At 41.7% G+C, this 20067-nt stretch overlaps 1 protein-coding gene across 1 annotated transcript in view; it reads left to right on the plus strand.

Annotated features, from left to right (window-relative positions):
* Nucleotides 1–685: 685 nt before the first annotated feature.
* LOC139370877 (metabotropic glutamate receptor 2-like) overlaps nucleotides 686–20067 on the plus strand; it is a 63334-nt gene continuing 43952 nt past the window's right edge. The window contains exon 1 of the mRNA XM_071110731.1: nucleotides 686–943. The gene's annotated coding sequence lies outside the window, so the exon portion shown is untranslated. The remainder of the gene's footprint in view (nucleotides 944–20067) is intronic.

A 20067-nucleotide genomic window follows, 5' to 3' on the forward strand; every position in this document is an offset into this window, starting at 1 on the left:
AGGGGACAGATTAGAGTGGCAGCAAGTCTTAAACCTTACAGTATAATAGACAGTATTGTACAGTGTGTCATCAAATCGAATTGTAATGTCACATGCACTTTGCTTACAAGCCCTTCCCAATGATGCAATTATGAAACGAAAAGTAGTTTAAAAACAAATTGAAGTAGATATGTACAAAAAAGCATTTGGTGGATATCGGATTTCCTGAGATGGGAATATGCCTAGATATTAATTTATTGGAAAGGTATTCCATAAAGGACATTCATTAATATGTACAGTTGTATAGATCCAAGACAAGTAGATTATTATGGCAAATTTCAAATAGTACTTTGTGCATAACAATAACCCAGTGCAGGCTACATTCCAAGAACAACTGCTACACAGCAAGCAATTTGCGCGCGAGACAACAGAGCATATCAGTCAGGGGGTGGTGCGTCTGTTTCGAAGTTGACCTGATGAACTCGCATACAGAGAAGGATATCTCTATCGCTCGCTCTCTCTCTCTCTCTTTCTCTCTCTCTCTCTCTGCCATTGAAGGCATTTAATTGGAAATACATGAAGCAAGAATGTAATAATCGCATTATTAAATGGCACGTGATGTTTAAATTGACTAATGAGAATTAACTCAAACGTTCAGAACTGTCCATTCTGGTTTTGAAGAGCGCTTGCAGATCGAGATATTTAGGAGCATTTTGAATTACATAACTTCATACTTTGCTATCTACTCTGGTCAGTGTGTCCGTTTAAAGTCATAATAGCCAACTATATCCTACACTCAGCGCCTTGGAATTTCGAGCACAACTATGTGGTCAAGAATGTCGAGGAATTTCCCACTCCTGCCAATCTGATCTAGATTTCAGAACCAAGGACAGTTCACACCTGCTCCACCTGGGATACCGACGCGCGACGTTTCCTCACTTCCCGACTTTAACAATGCAACCAGGTAAGAAATTAACTCTGCTGTTTTAGGCTAGGCTACTCACTGTCACAGCATGCCAGTTTTATCAGAAATACTTGTGCATCAATATAGAATTGGCTAATCCGTTATTCACATGGTTTAATAGTGCCTTTCCTACAGGTCTATAGCAACTGTACAATACAATTTTACCTCCATATCGATGTAGGTTTTAACATTGTAGCCTTCTATGCTATTTGGCTAAATTATGCCGTTTATGGAAATAGCCTACAAATAGATTATTTTCCATTTGAAAAAATATGTTGAATTTAGAAGATCTATTGCATACAATAGCAGGCTATATTACATACTGGAAGAGTAGGCTTATTAGTATTACAAATAAATGTAATATTGAATCAATTGTTTATAAGCACATGCACAAGTTGTCACCACTCCCACCTCATCTGTAGTCCATGCTCTATTGTTCTGCACATTATCAATCTAAAGCAAAGTTTGACAGGTCAAGAAGAATGTGACATAGTATTGACTATGTTTTAACATGAACAATCCTAGATCGTACCTTGTATATTACTAGGGGCTATGTATTGCTCATTGGTAGGCTATATAGAAATGGTATTATTGCATTATATTTCACTTTTTAGTGATTTAGAAAATGCTCTTATCCAGAGCGATTTACAGGAGCAAAAGCCTATTTAAAAGTCACGATGATAAGTTGGTCTTAAGAGCAGGGAAAGGATAGATGTTATTGACCGTGCAGAGCTGGAGATGCAGGTGCTAGCCTACGAAAAGTGAAATATTCTAATCAATCAACACACCAAAAAACTGCATGTGCCATGCAAGCATGACCATCCTCCATGAGACATCCGAGATCTGTCCTAAGATTTAAAGCTGACCATAGCAGCATATAGTGTAGGCTACAGTAGGCCCTACCAGGCGCTATATTAATGTATCGTTAGATCACATTATGTGGTGAACAGGTACTGAGGCAACTTGGATTTTGTCTGCCCTCTCTACCTATAGCATAGGCTACTAGAGTCTGTCCTCATTGTTAATTCTGCGTTGTGAAGTAAAAGTTGTCACAAATATAAATAGTAAAGTAAAGTACAGATTCCCCCCAAAACGACTTAAGTAATGCTTTAAATAGTATTTTTACTTAAGGACTTTACACCACTGCATATAGGTGGCCCAAGGATTCAAACCCACAATCCTGGCATTGCAAGTGCCGTGCTCTACCAACTGAGCCATACAGGACCAGAAACAGACGCAGTTCCTCTATAGGCTAACATATTTAACTGGGAATAGAGATTCATCTAATTAAGCTCTATCCTTCTTCATGAAACACCATCAAAACCACCCTCCTTCCTGTTTTGAAGTCACACCCATTGTGTGTTGTTTCTCTGCTCACTTTACAGGACCAATAACCCCATTCATCTCATGTAGAAAGGAGTCAAAAGCCTCTTATCACCCGAACAAAAAGTAGATCGTAGTTGGATTACTTTTGGGGGGATTGAGCCCAAAACCCTCCTGTGAGAATTTGACACTCAGTCACTAATGTTCTATATTGTAGCATACAATGGCTATTCAGTCAAACTTTCTAGTTTGAATAGGCTTCCGTTTACTGAGTGCACTTTTTCGATACATCACAAAAGAACACCAGTTGGCCTTCTGAATGTCCCCCTGTGAGAACTACTTGAAATCTGAAGTACCTATCAGAGTTAGATTCAGCTATGGAACTTTTTGAGGTCATTTTGAAGCCCATTGAGTCTTGGGCATTCTCACGCTGTACTGATGAATATTCCATAGCAACGCAGAGTTGAGTGCCGGGGGAAGGTCTTGAAGTTAACGTTTTTGGTTCAAGTGAGGAGAAAGGGAATTGACCAGCATGTTGTGGTGTGTGTGTCCGTGTGTTTGAACCGAGAGATGAAATGGATCACTGAAACACAATAGTGACTTGGAGTGATAGAAAAGCTGGAAAGGTGCTATGTCACATGGGTTAATCTAAATCATGATTATTTCAGAGTCACAAATAGATACCACCTTTGGGTATATCTGTCTAGAATAAGACATGTTATCTCTTTATGATTGCAGGTGTTATTGCCATTCATCGACACAAGGTGTCTACTGTTAGTGTTGCCTTAGGGTGTAAGTCCTTGATACTTATTGTATGTGTTATGTGTTAAATATTTATATCCATCTTAGCACGCGTTGTTTAATTGTTTATTTATTGAAATGTTAAAACAAGTTAAGAACCTATAGCCATTATTTTAAATATTACAGACTGAGCATCAATCATACTTATACCAATGACATTATATAGAACTCATTATATTCACACCAGCCATTCATACTCATACCAATGGTGATACCCATTATAATGCCAATGTTATGATAGACACAATCAGACATGTTTAATCTATGGAGGCTGTATTTGAGCAATGCCTTGAGCAGCTGGGCTCTCTGTCTGAGGGCAGACAGGGCATAGGCTCCTTCTGGCTACACCATGTGTTGTGTGATGGTGTTCAGGTCTGTTAGGGAGGGTTACTGGCTGTGCTGTCTGACATCTCACCACCTGATCAGGGTGCCTCTTAACACAGCATGGGGACATCTACCAGCTAACAACATTACCGTCCATATGAAGGTGCTATCATGCACCACTTACCAAGATGACTAACTGCTAACTGTTTGGTCTGAAAGTCTAGCTCAGTAGAACCTATTCTAGACTCTTCTACATCAATATGTTCACAAGTGTCTGCTGCCCACAGTTGATGAAAACAGAAGCTTCAATCGGGAGTCTTTGTACAGTAAAAGCCAGTGAACTGTACTGTACCAATGGATCTTAAGGACCTGTGCTTGGTTGAAACATGTGCTCAAAGCAACATTTGTACTTAGTCACTCAATAATTTGAGAAATGTCCGTTATTTGGATCCAAGGGAGAGAGGCACATTGTATTGGAGGCGGCTGACTACTGTACTGTATGCTGCTAGAGGGACCTGCGTTGAAGAGACCTGCAGCTTTTCAATGCACGTGATGGGAGGCTGGTGTGTATTTGGTACTGTGTGTGTGTGTTAGCTTGCTAGCTGAGGGTTCAAAGTGGAGCAATTATGCACACTGTCTTCTCTTTTTGAACTCCTGCTTCACTGGGAATCATTGTGCAGAGATAGCTGGGTAGGGAGGGAGCAGCTCTCTTGGCTGCCAAGTGCTATTGTGACGGTCGATTCGGCCACGAGACAGATTTAATGACGTGACCATGGCCTGATAGAAAATTCCTCAGAACTAAGAGGAGGCTGAGCAAGAGTTGACAGTTGTCGTAGCAGCTCCAACTCATGTCAAATGACTCTTGGTCCCCTTGGTTATTTGCTGTCTCCTGTTTAAGGGGAAAGTATTATGAGCTCTACTAAGTGGGAAATGTTTTCCTAATATTGCCAGAGATATCATTTGATATCTATCTACCTCCCATACTTCAAGCTTGTGTATCCCCACATCTCTTCAACACACATCTGGGGAACTTGCAGTAGGACTTTATTTTCTATCAACAGACTAAGATCCACTCTTAGATCAAAACGTTGTATAACTAAGCCTAATTAAATGTATGTGGTGATGCCATTGTGTCCGTGTTCTATATCTGTAGGATTTTTTTGGGGCGACTATGACAGTCAGTCCTTAGACCATACCTTGGCCTAGTTCCTTTTGGCCCCCTTCTTGGTCTTCTTGTTTGGCCCTGATTCCTCCATTAAACTCAGGCTCTGCAAATGGAGAGTCCCTACCAAGCCCACCTGGTACAAGGGACAGTCGAGTGGGAGAATTCGATTGCTAACATCAATTAAACCGTTTTGGGTCACCTGTACCCTGTAGCTCCTGTTGGAAGGCTTTACGACAACAGACTGTGGCTCAGTCCCAACAAGTTCTCCTTCCTCTTGAAGTGTGCACTCGTTCACTACTCCCCACAAATTGTAAAGCGTGGATTGGTGTAGGCATGGGCTAGAGGAAGTTTCCATATACCAGTCACATCCCTTCAAATCCATAAAGGGAACTGAACAAGTACACCGTTCGAGAGAAAGGAGATACTATTGGTACACACGCTATGAGACAGGAAGAAGGATATGGCTGGCATATTTGTATGCTTCATGATCTCACCATACCAGTCATAGCCATACTAAACACCTGCTCCACTAAAGTACATCAAACAAAAGTTCTGGGTTTTGCCTTGACAGGTCTAAACAGCTATAAAACAGAATAGAAGGTAGAAGAAAATGTAGCATTGTAAAATAGTTAACTCAGTCTACTTTACCTTGTAGAATAATATGAACAGTTGATTTGGACAGAATATTTGGTTGTTTATGAAGTTTTTGCCATTATAAGTGTTCCCCTCACACTATTTTTATTGAGCGTGGATCACTGTCTTGCCAATGGAGCACAGGCAGTTTCAGTTGTTTTTCTCTTGGAGGGAGAGAAGAGGTTTCATCAAAGCACCATATGGTCTACAGTAGTGTCGGGGTTGTGTTTCTGTAGAGATGGCAGATTCAGCAGCAATCATTGCACTTGTTCCTGCTCATTTGCTTCCTTGTCTGTTGCTGGGGTATGACTGAACAATATCCCATTGAACACCATCACACACACACGCACCAGGGGGGAGAAGCTATACGGACACTCCTGGTGTACAAAGTGATGATGTATGTCGCGCTGCTGAGAGCCGAGTGAACCAAATCACACAGACCAACTTTCTCTGGCCAAAGACTGAACTGACTAGCCTCTTTCTCACCAGGGGCCCACCCACAGGAAGAGTGACAGGACATGCTATAGGTGGCATACTATGACCACAGGTTATTACTAACTATAGTCATGGGTGCTGAGAGATGTAGGTGTGCACATTCCTTTTGTACTAAGTTTTTGAAAAAACGTATATGTTTAACATTGACCAGTTTACTGCGATAAGGTACCTGTAGGTAGGAAACGTTTAAGATTAAGACATGTATCTTTACAAATAGTATTACATGAACTCCTCTATATGTCCACTACCAAAGCTTGGCAAAGATTATCAACATCTTGCCGTATCCTTTTAGCAACGGCAAAACTGGTTGAAATTATGTATTTTCAACCAGTTTTGCAACAGCATATACAGTATGAGTGAGATGGTTGATTGAAAACCCAGGCCACACCTTCAACTAACAGCTATAGCTAGTATCTCCCATCAGTGATGAGGTGGTGTGTCCAGCAGCTAATGGGACTGATTACCTCAGCTTCCCTTAACAAAGTTCTCAGATGGCCAATCATAGTTTAAAATTGAATGTCGATTGTGAAATAAAAATCACAAAAAAGTAGTGTTGTCACGATGCCAGAATTTTTACTTTGATACCGATACCAGGTATAGTATCACAATACTCGATTCCATTACGATACTCAATACCAAAACAATACCAAAACAATACCAAAACAATATCACTGGAAAAAAAAGAAGGCATATTAGCCAAAGTCACAGAATGGCACTTGATCCAAACAGTTAAGCTCAGCTACTGCTCTGTTCAATCGCTGGGCATCTTTTGAGTTATCATTACATTACAATTTTTTTACCTCAACATTTCATACAATCAATTTTACTTTGTATTTACCAATCTACATAACAACATAATGGTAATAATTTATTTGAATTAAAAATCTATATTGATATACTGGCTAAATCAAGATGAAGCCTAGGCATATCCACAATACACACAATGTGTGTGCCTGCATTGAGTTATTGAGCTTGTTTTGGCTGATTCCATGGGACTACAGATAGCAAACAATCTGTTTCCCTTCCTTATTGTATATTTGCATACAAATAGCCTATTTTATACAAATGTGTGCTGTCTCTTTAACCAGTAATATCGTCATTCACAAGGCTAGAGTGGGGCGGCCTGTCGGAACACAGCCAGTTCGCTCAGGCAATAGATCATCTTTGGGAGAGATGTGAGACAAAGACCGAATAAGTGAATGAATAAAGTTTTTGTTGTCAATCAGCTTTGAAGTCAGCATACAAGCTTGGCACACCTCTATTTGGTGAGTTTCTCCCATTCTTCTCTGCAGATCCTCTCAAGATCTATCAGGTTGGATGTAGAGCGTCGCTGCACTGCTATTTCCAGGTCTCTCCAGAGATGTTCGATCGGGTTCAAGCCCGGGCTCTGGCTAGGCCACTCAAGGACATTCAGAGACTTGTCCTGAAGCCACTCCTGTGTTGTCTTGGCTGTGTGCTTAGGGTCGTTGTCCTGTTGGAAGGTGAACCTTTGCCCCAGTCTGAGGTCCTGAGTGCTCTGGAGCAGGTTTTCATCAAGGATCTCTCTGTACTTTGCTCCATTCATTTTTCCCTCGATCCTGACTCGTTTCCCAGCCCCTGCCGCAGAAAAACATCCCCACAGCATGATGCTGCCACCACCATGCTTCACGGTAGGTGTAGTGCCAGGTTTCCTCCATGTGTGATGTTTGGCATTCAGGCCAAAGACTTCAATCTTGGTTTCATTAGACCAGAGAGAGTCCTTTAGGTGTCTTTTGGCAAACTCCAAGCGGGCTGTCATATGCCTTTTACTGAGGAGTGGCTTCCGTCTGGCCACTCTACCATTAAGGCCTGATTAGTGGATTGCTGCAGAGATGGTTGTCCTTCTGGAAGGTTATCCCATCTCCACAGAGGAACTCTGGAACTCAGAGTGACCATTGGGTTCTTGGTCACCTCTTGGTGGTTCCAAACTTCTTCCATTTAAGAATGACTATGGTACCCTTCCCCAGATCTGTGCCTCAACAAAATCCTGTCTCGGAGCTCTACGGAAAATTCCTTTCGACCTCAATGCTTGGTCTTATATAGACAGGTGTGTGCCTTTCCAAATTATGTCCAATCAATTGAATTTACCACAGGTAGACTCCAATCAAGTTGTAGAAACATCTCAAGGATGATTAATTGAAACAGAATGCACCTAAGCTCAATTTCGAGTTTCTTACAAAGGGCCTGAATACTTATGTAAATAAGGTATTTCTGTTTTCGCCTCGTCATTATGGGGGTATTATTGTGTGTAGATTGATGAGGAGAAGAACAAATATTTAATCAATTTTAGAATAAGGCTGTAACGTAACAAAATGTGGGAAAAGGGAAGGGGTCTGAATACTGTCTGAATGCACTGTATTTTCCCATTCATTACAAAGACCCCCATTGCTTTGTTTGACAAACCCATGCATCTCTCTCTCTCTCTCTCTCTCCAGTCAAACAGGTATTTTCAACCCCTAATATACAAGATATGACCTCAACATGATACGAATTTATATCAGCAAACCTCTTGTCATTTATATCAGCAAAACTCTCTGCCCACTACCCCTCCCTGCCCACCCACCACCATCCTCTTTTTTTGCCCATCATGTTTCCATGGCAACCCCAGTTAGCGAAGAAGAGAGCTCTTCCAAGTGTGAGAATATCTCCCTATTATACTTCTTGTATTGTATGGTGGTGGTATGGTTCACACTCCATGATGCTATACTATAAATATTTGATTAGGTTTTTCAGTATGGATTTGTCTTCGATTAGAATAATGAATAACGAATAACGGAGTATGCTATAACCACTGTCCAAGGCCAGAGCTCTTTTATACAGTATTCATTCACTTCTACCTTTCATTCAAAAAGTGATCTCACTGTGGTTTTCCACACGGTTTCTCCTTGCATGTGGTCCTTGGAGATGGTTCTTCACTGAACTAGCTCCCAGTACACACACAAAAAATTGTGCTTAATAGTACCAAATAGGGTTCTTTAGCTTGTAACCATAGCGGAACCCTTTTTTGGTGCTACTGTAAATAGAACCCTTTCTTGAAGTAAAAAAATAACTATGCTCATGAGGTTCTAAATGGAACCTGTATGGTGCTATAAATAACCTTTCCTACGGTTCTATAAAGAAGCATTAAAACAAAAGATTAAAGCCTTAAAACCCACTTTTATGGGTCTTGAAACTTCCCATTAGCACTTTATGAAATGGTCACATTTGCACTTGTTTTTAAGGACACACCTCAAATATTTCCACCCCTCCCACCTCAGTTCAAGCGAGCTGATGTTAGACAGGTAAATTGACAAACCTCGTGTTATGACTGGAGAATACCAGTTTTTACATGACGAAATAGAAAAATTAACGTGAATTTGACACTTGTGCTTCCTTAGCGCCAGCCAGAAATAGAGCCCTTTATCTGTTGTAACGTTCTTTATCCTCAAGTCAGTGTTCACTGTTTATATTCTTAATCTCCCAGTGATGCAATTAGTTAGAACAAATCGTGTCAAGTGCTGGACGCACTCGACAGAAGCAGAGGGCAACACATGATACAGTATATTCACTAAATAAATGTATTATTGTAACGGCTGTCGTCGGATGAAGAAGGAGACCAAGGTGCAGCGTGGTAAGTGTTCATGATAAATGTAATACTCAAAACACTCAAACAAAATAACAAAGAGGGAAAACCGAACAGCTGCCTCTGATTGGGAACCACACCAACATAGAAATAAAGAAACTAGAATGTCCACCCTAGTCACACCCTGGCCTAACCAAGATAGAGAATAAAAGCCTCTCTATGGCCAGGGCGTGACAATTATGTACCCGTGTGCATGTGCTGTGTATGTACTGCGAAGTCAGTCAAGTGAAAACAGAGGAAGTATGTATATAGTGTAGATGTACAGTATGTGAGTGAGTGCAAGTGGGTGAGTGTGTCACGTTCTGACCTTTATTTTCTGACCTTTTATGTTTCGGCCTAGTATGGTTCTCAATCAGAGGCAGGTGTCATTAGTTGTCTCTGATTGAGAATCATACTTAGGTAGCCTGGGTTGCACTGTTTGTTTGTGGGTGATTGTCTATGTTGATGGCTTGTTTCAGCGCAGCTCGCATTAGGTTCACGGTTGTTATTTTGTTTACTGGTTTTGTATAGTTTTCAGTGTTCAGTACTTTCTTTATTAAAGATTTACCATGGACACTTACCACGTCGCATATTGGTCCTCTGATCCTTTTCGCCTCTCCTCTTCAGATGAAGAGGAGGACGACCGTGACAGAGTGTTTCATGTTTCAGAGAAGTCAAATGTGTCATAAGATTAAATGTATCTTATCAAATCATCAAATCAAGCTTTATTTATACAGCACATTTCAGACATGGGATGCAACAAAATGTGCCTCATAGGAAAAAATATGTAAAAAAACAAAGCAGAAATATTTACAACACAACAAACACAAGATAAAAAACAAAAGAATGACACAAACTGAACGACTAAAAAGCACCCTAAGAAAAGCTAAAAATATTCAATTTAAGATCTCTTTTAAATATGTCCACAGTTTTGGCCCCCCTCAGGTTCTCTGGCAGGCTTTTCCAGATGCTGGGGGGATAATAACTAAAGGCTGCCTCTCCAAGCCTCTTGATCCTAGGTTTTGGATAGTTAAAAGGCCAGTGCCAGAGGACCTGAGGGACCTACTGTGTACATAACTTAAAAGCATGTCTGACATGTATTGCTGTGCACAATCGTGGATTAGTTTAAAACCAATTGAAGAATCTTGGTACCCGTGCTGCAGAATTCTGTATGTTTTGCAGTTGACCAATGGCTTTCTTGGGTAGAACAGACCGGAGAGCATTACAGTAGTCAAGCCTGCTTGTAATAAAAGCATGGATGAGTCTCTCTGTCCTAGCCTGAGAGAGAAACTGCACACGTTGGCAATGTTCCTCAGGTGGTACATTTTTTTTTGTCACATTCCTAATGTGCGATTCGAAATTTTGTTCTGAATCTAAAACTCACACCTAGGTTTTTTATCTTTATTGCCCATGAATTAATATGTGCGGCCAGATTTGCGCTCTGTGCTTTGGCACCAACAACAAAGTACCTTGGACTTGTCTTGATATAGTTGGAGGAAGTTGCAAGCCACGCAAGTATTTAAATCACTAATACAGTCTAATAATTTATCCCAAAAATTCTCTGGTGACACTTAAATATAAAGTTGTGTATCGTCTGTGTAGCAGTGAACATCCTTGCTGTGCTTTCTGATAGTGCTGTTCAGATCTAAATTGGTTTAGGACCTATTTATTTGGTCAAGATTTCTCTGTCACCGTATACTGTGAACATAACTCAGAGAAAATACATATCACATGTGGCGTTCCACAAGGTTTGATTTTGGGTCCAGTACTGTTCAGTTTACATATGTTACCCCTTGTAACATATATAAACTGAACAGTACCGGACCCAAACTAATCCACCTCTCCAGTCTGTCCAGAAGGACATCATGGTCAACAGTGTCGAATGCAGCACTTAAATCTAAGAGTACAACAAGGACAGAGAGCTGTTTGGCATATCGGTTGGCTCTAAGATAATCTCCCACTTTAACTAAGGCTGCCTTCTTCAGATATGCTATTAAACACTGTTTTGAAGAAGGTGGTGGGGATAGGATCAAGAAGGCCAGTAGAAGTCTTAAGTTGTAATATCACTTTCCTGAGCATGTCTGTGTCAACCAGGGAAAATACATCTGTAGTGCCTTTGCGTGGTAGGCTAGGGAACAAATCATCAAACTTCTCATCAGGTTTTGCTTGACTGATACCCAGCCTACTGTTGATTATCTTATCTTTTAAATATGCCGCAAAGTCATCACATTTAGATGTGGAGGGAAGTTCAAATAGGTTTGAGGTGGTAGGATTTATCAGGCCATCAATGGTCGAGAAGAGCACTCTCAAATTATTCTGATTAATAGTGATCAAGTTAGAAAAATGAGCACGTCTGGCATTTCTAATTGCCTTGTTATATAAGCCAAGTTGCTCTCTCAGAATATCATAATGGACCTGCAACTTTGACTTTCTCAACTTCCGCTCTGCCTTTCTGTAATTTCTCTTTAATTTATTAATTTCCTCACTCATCCAAGGGTCTCTCTGTTTGAATGTGGCCCTTTTCAAATGTAATGGAGCTATGGCATCAATGGTTGCCCTTAATTTTCTATTAATGTTATCAACTAAATCATCACAAGAGGAAGGCAGAATAGGTGGTGGAGAATTGTTCATACATAAAATCTGTAGCAACTTCAGAGGTAGGATAGTGTTTCTTAATAATGTGTTCGGTATTACCCTGTGCTATGGGCAACAAGGTAGTAAAAAATACACCGTGGTGATCAGATAAAGCAACATCAACAATAGAGGATATGTCAATAGAAAGTCCCTTGGTAATAAACAGGTCCAGAGTATGGCCGCAGTTATGGGTGGGCCTAGTAACATGTTGGGAAAAGTCTATAGTGCTCAAAAGATTCATACATTTAACGGCCTTTTAGTCAGTCTCTTTCTCAGCATGAATATTAAAATCGCCCAACACAATGATTTTATCATAGTTCTCAAGGACACAATTCAGATAAATCATTATATAAAGTGTGGCAGGACTTTGGTGGCCGATACATGGTTATAGCCAGCACTGGATGCTGACATTTAAACAGTACAGCATGATGCTCAAAAGACCAACAGTCGCCAAATGAAATATCCTTACAGCTGAGAGTATTAGTAAAAATAGAGGTTGTCCCCCCCCCCACCCTTTTTCCATTTTCTGAGAGAGTATGAAAATCTGTAGTCCAGGGGGAGTCTTCAATTATTCGAGGAACAACAGTCTGATGACAGCCAAGTTTCAGTGATCAACATGCAATCAACTTTGAGCTCAGTAATGAGGTCATTCGCGAGAAAGCTTTTACTAGTGATTGCTCTAACATTTGAAAGCCCTATATTCAATGACTGTGGGCCACTCTGCCCCTGGGGAATCTGCCTTGAGGTAACCAATGGAATAACAACCAAATGATTAACGTTATAAACAAGTTTTCTGACAGTCTCCAGTATAACAGAATGGTAGGAGATGACAGTTTGTATAAACTCACCAGAAGGTGGAGTTAAAGTAACATAAATTTGGTTACTCACAACAACCATAGCGCCATTTCAACAGGAGTTGCTTATGCTTTCCAAGTTCTGTGTTGCTTACATGCTGACCACACCTCTCGCGTTACATGCACAAGTGTTGCAAAATATATTTACACATGCAGTTGAAGTCGGAAGTTTACATACACCTTAGCCAAATACATTTAAACTCAGTTTTTCACAATTCCTGACATTTATTCATAGTAAAAATTCCCTGTCTTAGGTCAGTTAGGATCACCACCTTATTTTAAAAATGTGAAATGTCAGAATAATAGTAGAGAGAATGATTTATTTAAGATTTTCTTTCTTTCATTACATTCCCAGTGGGTCAGAAGTTTACATAAACTCAATTAGTATTTGGTAGCACCTCCTTTCAATTTTGTTACTTGGGTCAAACGTTTCGGGTAGCCATCCACAAGCTTCCCACAATAAGTTGGGTGAATTGTGGCCCATTTCTCCCGACAGAGCTGGTGTAACTGAGTCAGGTTTGTAGGCCTCCTTGCTCGCACATATTTTTCAGTTCGGCCCACAAATGTTCTATAGGATTGAAGTCAGGGCTTTGTGATGGCCACTCCAATACCTTGACTTTGGTGTCCTTATTAAGCCATTTTGCCACAACTTTGGAAGTATGCTTGGGGTCATTGTCCATTTGGAAGACCCATTTGCAACCAAGCTTTAACTTCCTGACTGATGGCTTTAGATGATGCTTCAATATATCCACATAATTCTCCTACCTCATGATGCCATCTATTTTGTGAAGTGCACCAGTCCCTCCTGCAGCAAAGCACTCCCACAACATGATACTGCCATCCCCGTGCTTCACGGTTGGGATGGTGTTCCTCGGCTTGCAAGCCTCCCCCTTTTTCCTCCATAACGATGGTCATTATGGCCAAAAAGTTATATTTCTGTTTCATCAGACCAGAGGACATTTCTCCAAAAAGTAAGATCTTTGTCCCCATGTGCAGTTGCAAACTGTAGTCTGCCTTTTTTACGGTGGTTTTGGAGCAGTGGCTTCTTCCTTGCTGCGCGGCCTTTCATGTTATGTCAATATAGGACTCATTTTACTGTGGATACACATACTGTTGTACCTGTTTCCTCCAGCATCTTCACAAGGTCCTTTGCTGTTGTTCTGGGATTGATTTGTACTTTTCGCACCAAAGTCTGTTCATCTCTAGGAGACAGAACGCGTCTCCTTCCTGAGCGGTATGACGGCTGCGTAGTCCCATGGTGTTTATACTTATTATAGTATTATTGTTTGTAAAGATGAACGTGGTACCTTCAGGCATTTGGAAATTGCTCCCAAGGATGAACCAGACTTGTGGAGGTTTACCATTTTTTTCTGAGGTCTTGGCTGATTTCTTTTAATATTCCCATGATGTCAAGCAAAGAGACACTGAGTTTGAAGGTATGCCTTAAAATACATCTACAGGTACACTTCCAATTGACTCAAATTATGTAAAATTGCCTATCAGAAGCTTCTAAAGCCATGACATAATTTTCTGGAATTTTTCAAGCTGTTTAAAGGTACATTCAACTTAGTGTATGTATGTCAACTTCTGACCCACTGGAATTGTGATACAATGAGTTATAAGTGAAATAATCTGTCTGTTAACAATTGATGGGAAAATTACTTGTGTCATGCACAAAGTAGATGTCCTAACCGACTTGCCAAAACTATAGTTTGTTAACAATACATTTGTGGAGAGGTTGAAAAACAAGTTTTAATGACTCCAACCTAAGTGTATGTAAACTTCCGACTTCAACTGTACATGTTATTCAATCATTGCATCCACACTGCTCGCACACGTCAACGAGCGTCTGCGTAGCCAGGCTCTAAAATAGAACTTGGTTCTATTTGTGACACTTGACGCGCTGCAAGTCCCCCCTCTCCCATCTCCTCATTGGTTTTTAGGAGCATATACCCACGTGAGTGATTGAACGGTGAACTGAGGTCCACACTCCCGTCCAGTTGGTGGTGGTAATGCACCTTAAAGTTGGTTGCCAACCGCAATATAAAGTCCAAAGAAGAAGAAGAAGACTGAAGGAGGAGAGATTACTAGAAACTAACTTGGTTTACCCTTTTATCTGTGGATTAATTGTCAGAGTAGAGGACCTTGTGCGTTTCAGGTAGAATAAAAGCCAATGTTAATGTCCCAGGATAAATTATCTAGCAACAGCAAGCTTGCTAGCTAAATTGCCATGAATGTTGAATGTTTTTTTAATGTCCCCAATGTAATATAGTTGGCGCAGAGTTCATCTTGATATTTCAACCTGCGTGTCCTGATCACGTCTGGTGTGGATGGACAAAATCAACATGTGCGGTTAGGGTGAATCACGTCTCTTTTAAAACATTCTGGTTGCTCCCACAGTAAATGAAAGTTGTCACAAAGAGATTCCTGTTGTTGCAAAGTTTCTTCAGGTACTTGTTCAAGGCAAAGAGTTGGCTGAAACGTTACGGACACCTTTGATAGCACGGGAGGGGGCAAGAGATAATTATTATCTTCCCTGTGCTAGTGTAAAATGATCGCCTAAAATGAAAGTCGTTATAATCTACGTGAGTGATGATGGTGTCAATGGAGTAGTTGGCCAGAACCGTGGGCAGAAGGGAGTTGATGTCATGGACATGGGCTCCTGGGTGACCTTGGTCGGTCCACAGATCGTAGGCAGGCCAAAATCTCTCACCATAGGGCTGCCTACATTGATGGTGGTCGTGATGGAATCCGATGGGTAAGTGACCTGCTGAACTATGGTGGCCGTTGGAGAGGATGCCACTGGGCGGCCTGTTGGTATACACGCAGGATACATGCTGACTCCCTGGGCTGGTAGGTCCGTCTCAAGCGGGGCAAAGCTGTTTGATAGCTGGATTGCATCTTCTCGGATAGATGAAGGGTGGCCAGACTTCCTCCCCGATCTCCTACGCCTTGCGTGTGTCCAGTCTCCCATCTTATGTCTCATGGAGTTTACTGTAGGATCTCATGGAGTTTTCATGTTAGATTGTAGTATAAGGCGTCAATATAAAGATTAGCCAAACAACCTCTCTTAGAAGATTAATATTTAATATCCAACTGCTAGCTTCACATAGAACAAGTCATACAAAGGATAGTTCAAAAGACCACCTGGGAACGTGAATGAATACCAATAACCTTTTCCGAGGTCAAGTATTACATAGAGTGATTATGTCCGCTCCTGGTGAGGGACTATCTTGAGCAATGTCCACAGGGGTTGCAGCCTGATTCAAAGGGGAACAGGCAGGAGCATCAGGGGACAAAGGGAAAGTCTGGTGCCCTGGGGGGACCCTGGTGGAGTGCTTGGAGTCTCAGGAGTAGCTGACAGTGGGGCTGCCTGTCTCAAACCATGCCCATGAGATAGTGGGTGAAGGAAAGGTAATGGTGCTTAGAGGGCAGTGAGAAGGGGGTATGGGATTGGGCTGAAGGTACAAAACCCTGCTAACACTTGTGGCTGCCTAAGGGGTGGGACATTCTCTGCAACATCACCATAGAGTGGTTTCAGTCTATTGTGATGGATACATTTCGGGGTAGTTTGAGGTGATTTCAAATCCAGTACCCTGCATGTTACACCAGGCTGTCCATCTGTGTCGAACAGATGTAGGATTTTGGATGGGCCCTTCCAACATAGGGATAGTTTGCAGTGCAGCTTTGCTGGATCAGTCATGAAAACCAGATCCCCAACTTAAAATGGTTTGAAAAAAGTTCCCTTGTCGTATTGCTCCTTCTGTTTTTTTCCTCCGAGCCAGCTGTAACTGGGAGTTGGCATCAGCGAAGGCCAACAATAGTCTGGATGTTACAGAGGAGGCGTACTGTGATGGGGACTTTGAGGAGATGTCAGACGGGCTGGGCAGCATGACAACTCACTGCCATTGGCATGTTTCTTCTTGACCACGTAGTTGTAAACATTGAGTTCCAGTATGTGATCAGTTACGACCTTGAACGGATTGCCTCCCAGATAGTGTATGAAATATCAGATGGACCACGCTATAGCGTAGAGTTCCTTGTCATATGTGGACCAGTTTCTCTCAGATGGGTTGAACATGTGACTAGCATAGGCGATCACTGATTCTCTGCCATTCTGCACTTGACTGAGAACAGCACCAACTGCCATCTCGGATGCATCACAGTGAATGAGGAAGGGCTCGGGAAAAGTCAGGGAATGACACGATAGGTGGCACTGAGAGGGTCTGTCTCAAGTATTTGAAAACCTCATCTGCCTCCCTTGACTACTCAAAAGGAACGTCCTTGAGTGTGAGCTTGTGCAGTGGGGCTGCGATTTGGGCAAAGTTCCAAACCTCATGTAATAAGTGCACAAACCCACAAATGCCCTGACTTCTGAAGGAAAGGATGGGAGAGGTACATTTTTGACATGCTCCACATTTCTGGGATCTGGTCTCAAGCCCTGGGCAGACACAACTAGAATTGCCACTTGGCTCTGAGCAAAGGTGTGTTTTGACGGCTTCAGCTTCAAACCTGCTGACTTGAATCTCTGGAAAACATGTGTTCTTTACAGTTCCTGCTGAACACAATGACGTCATCCAGGTAAATGAGGCACTGGTTCCAGTGACAACCACAGAAGACAAGTTCCATGAGGTGTTGTAACGTCGGCGGTGTGTTGGACAAGCATGACTTTAAACTGGTAGACCCCACTCCCTGTGTTAAAGGCTGTCTTGTCCCTGTCTGTAGAAACCATGGGAACCTGTCAGTAACCAATGGATAGTTTGAGCCTTGTTTGAGGGATGACCTGGCACTTGACCCACAGTACCAACTAGTACTAATTTCCCTGGTCTTGAGTGTGTGAATTATCAAACAGATGTCTTCATTTTTGGGCCATCTCCTATTGTTGTTCTTGTGGTCGTAATGACTGTGTCCCTATCCCTGTCTGTAGATACATACTGATGGGTGTCTGAGGTCTGTTGTAGCCAGAGCTGCTGTAGCCCCGTTCATGACGTCCAACATTGTTATGTCTGTAGAGTACTGTCTGTCGTCTTGGGAAGGTTTACCACAGCCATCATGCTGTCCACCATCGCTATCACGTTGCCCTTATGGTTGGTGTGAGTAACGTTGCACTGTGTACCTAGGGCAGCTAGGTGAGCGTTTCCTCTGATGAGATGAGCTGTAGTCTGGAGTAGGTGAGTAGGTGAGCTACCGTTGACTGGGACGGCCTCTTGAATCCTGTTGTGGGTCATCCTGCCTCTGTTGTTGCATTGACAAAACCAGTTTCATCACCTGTTGTTCTTCACGTAGTCCTGAAAAATCACTTTGCAGTACCAGTGATGATTAATAGGGCCTCTATTAATTTTGATTAGCCATCCCATGAAGCTTCATCACATGAAGCGGTGGGTGTGGTTTCACCAGGTGAAGCCTGGCATGAGGGGTTAGATGTGGCAGGCATGTTAACCATTAGACTTGGGGAGCTAAAATTAACTTCATCCTGTACTCTCTGGCTAACAATTACAAGTGTCTGTTCCAGAGTAGCAGCCCCATGTTCATGGCACTTAGCCCGAAACACCAGATCCAATCCAGCTACAAAATGTCTAAAATGTTCAATTTGGATGGCAGCAATATTGTAGCCTGGAAAAGCTTCCTGAGTTAGACGTGTGCTTTCAGCTGCATAAACGTCTAATGTTTTTCATGGGAGTCTGGGCCTAGCGTTAACTCTGAAAAAGAGCTAAGTATTGCTTTCCACCAAAAACATCAAACTTTCCAATAGTTTCCCCATAGAAAATTGAGTTGCTTGTGGCAGAGAAATCCAGTTTGGTTGGAAGGATTGTGGCTAAATCATTGTCTGTTGTGTCAGCACAAGCTTTGACAGCTAATTCCCCCCCCCCCCCCCCCAAAAAAAAAATCCTTAGAGTAAAAACTCTCCTTGTCCTTTCCATCACCCTGAAATGGTTGGAGAAGATCCACTTTATAATATATCACTTTGTTAACAGCAGCAAGCTCTCGCCTTTCCTCTCGCCTCTCCTATCCTCCTCCGAGTCTGACATTCTTGAATTATTGATATATCTTGAATCAGATATCAAATTGAATTATTCTCACATTTTAGCTGTTTAGTCTGTTTGTTATTCCACTCACTTGTAATTGTATAGTCCTTTCGTAAGTCTGTTTGGTTGCATAGTTTTGAATGTATTTTATTTTTACAGGGACAGTACACATTAATCAACGTTTTAGTAGAAGTTACCCGTTTTTACCCGCTAGTTCAAAAGACCACCCGGGAACATGCATGAACCCCAATAATCTTTTCCCAGGTCAAGTATTTCAGAGTGATTACGCCCTCTCATGCCGAGGAGATAATAACAGTACATCACTTTCTACACTAGTATGAAACATGTGCTGCCCTTTTTTTCATGTTTTATGTGGAAGTCTTTCCCACTGCTATTGCTACAAATACAGTCAATAAACTTGCCAAGGTGGAAAATGCTAACTTAGGAATGTGATATCTATCAACAAGTGACACGTGACATGCACACAGATGATAGATTGGACTGCCCAGAATTGGACTTTCTATCATGTTTCGATGAAGAGCACAAACACATGGAAAGGTTAACATGCTCAGGGAGCATTATAATTGACAGATTAAGTTGTGCATCCGAAATGGCACCACATTCCCTACCTAGTCCACTTCTTTTGCCACGAGCCATGTGGGTCATGTTCAAAAGCAGTGCACTATAGGGAATATGGTTCCATTTAGGATGCAGACAAGGCTATCAGGCTAACAGGAACCACATGAACCAGTTGTACTTTAACTGAAGCATTGTCATTTATTATTATTTTTTTAATTATGTGCAAAATGGTAGAAAGAGGAAGGGTGGGAGAGAAACTCAGAGGTAGAGTCTGTGTGGCTGTGGGAGAGAGAGAAAGACAGAGGTAGAGTCTGTGTGACTGTGGGAAAGACAGAGAAAAAGAGATGATGAATTAGGAAAAAATGGGAGAATAGATTGGGATAGATTGGGGTGCTGGGAAATCCAGGCAGAGGAGTGGAACGTGACCAACCACCTCGATTAGGTCTTAAGTAGCAACATTTGAAATTGCGTTTTTTACATTGGATAAAAGTAGAGTATCAGAGCTACAAATTATATGTCATACACTGCAGTTGAGGAACAATTGGACAGTAATTCTGCTTTGAAAGTGAATGAACTTTTGAGAAAATGGCCCTTGGATGTTTTGGTACACCTCCTGGAGAGCTCTTCTTTGTCTACACATATTCAGCATCGTTTACACCCTCTTAAGCCTT

Source organism: Oncorhynchus clarkii, chromosome 17 (assembly GCF_045791955.1).
Source record: "Oncorhynchus clarkii lewisi isolate Uvic-CL-2024 chromosome 17, UVic_Ocla_1.0, whole genome shotgun sequence".
Lineage (NCBI taxonomy): Eukaryota > Metazoa > Chordata > Actinopteri > Salmoniformes > Salmonidae > Oncorhynchus > Oncorhynchus clarkii.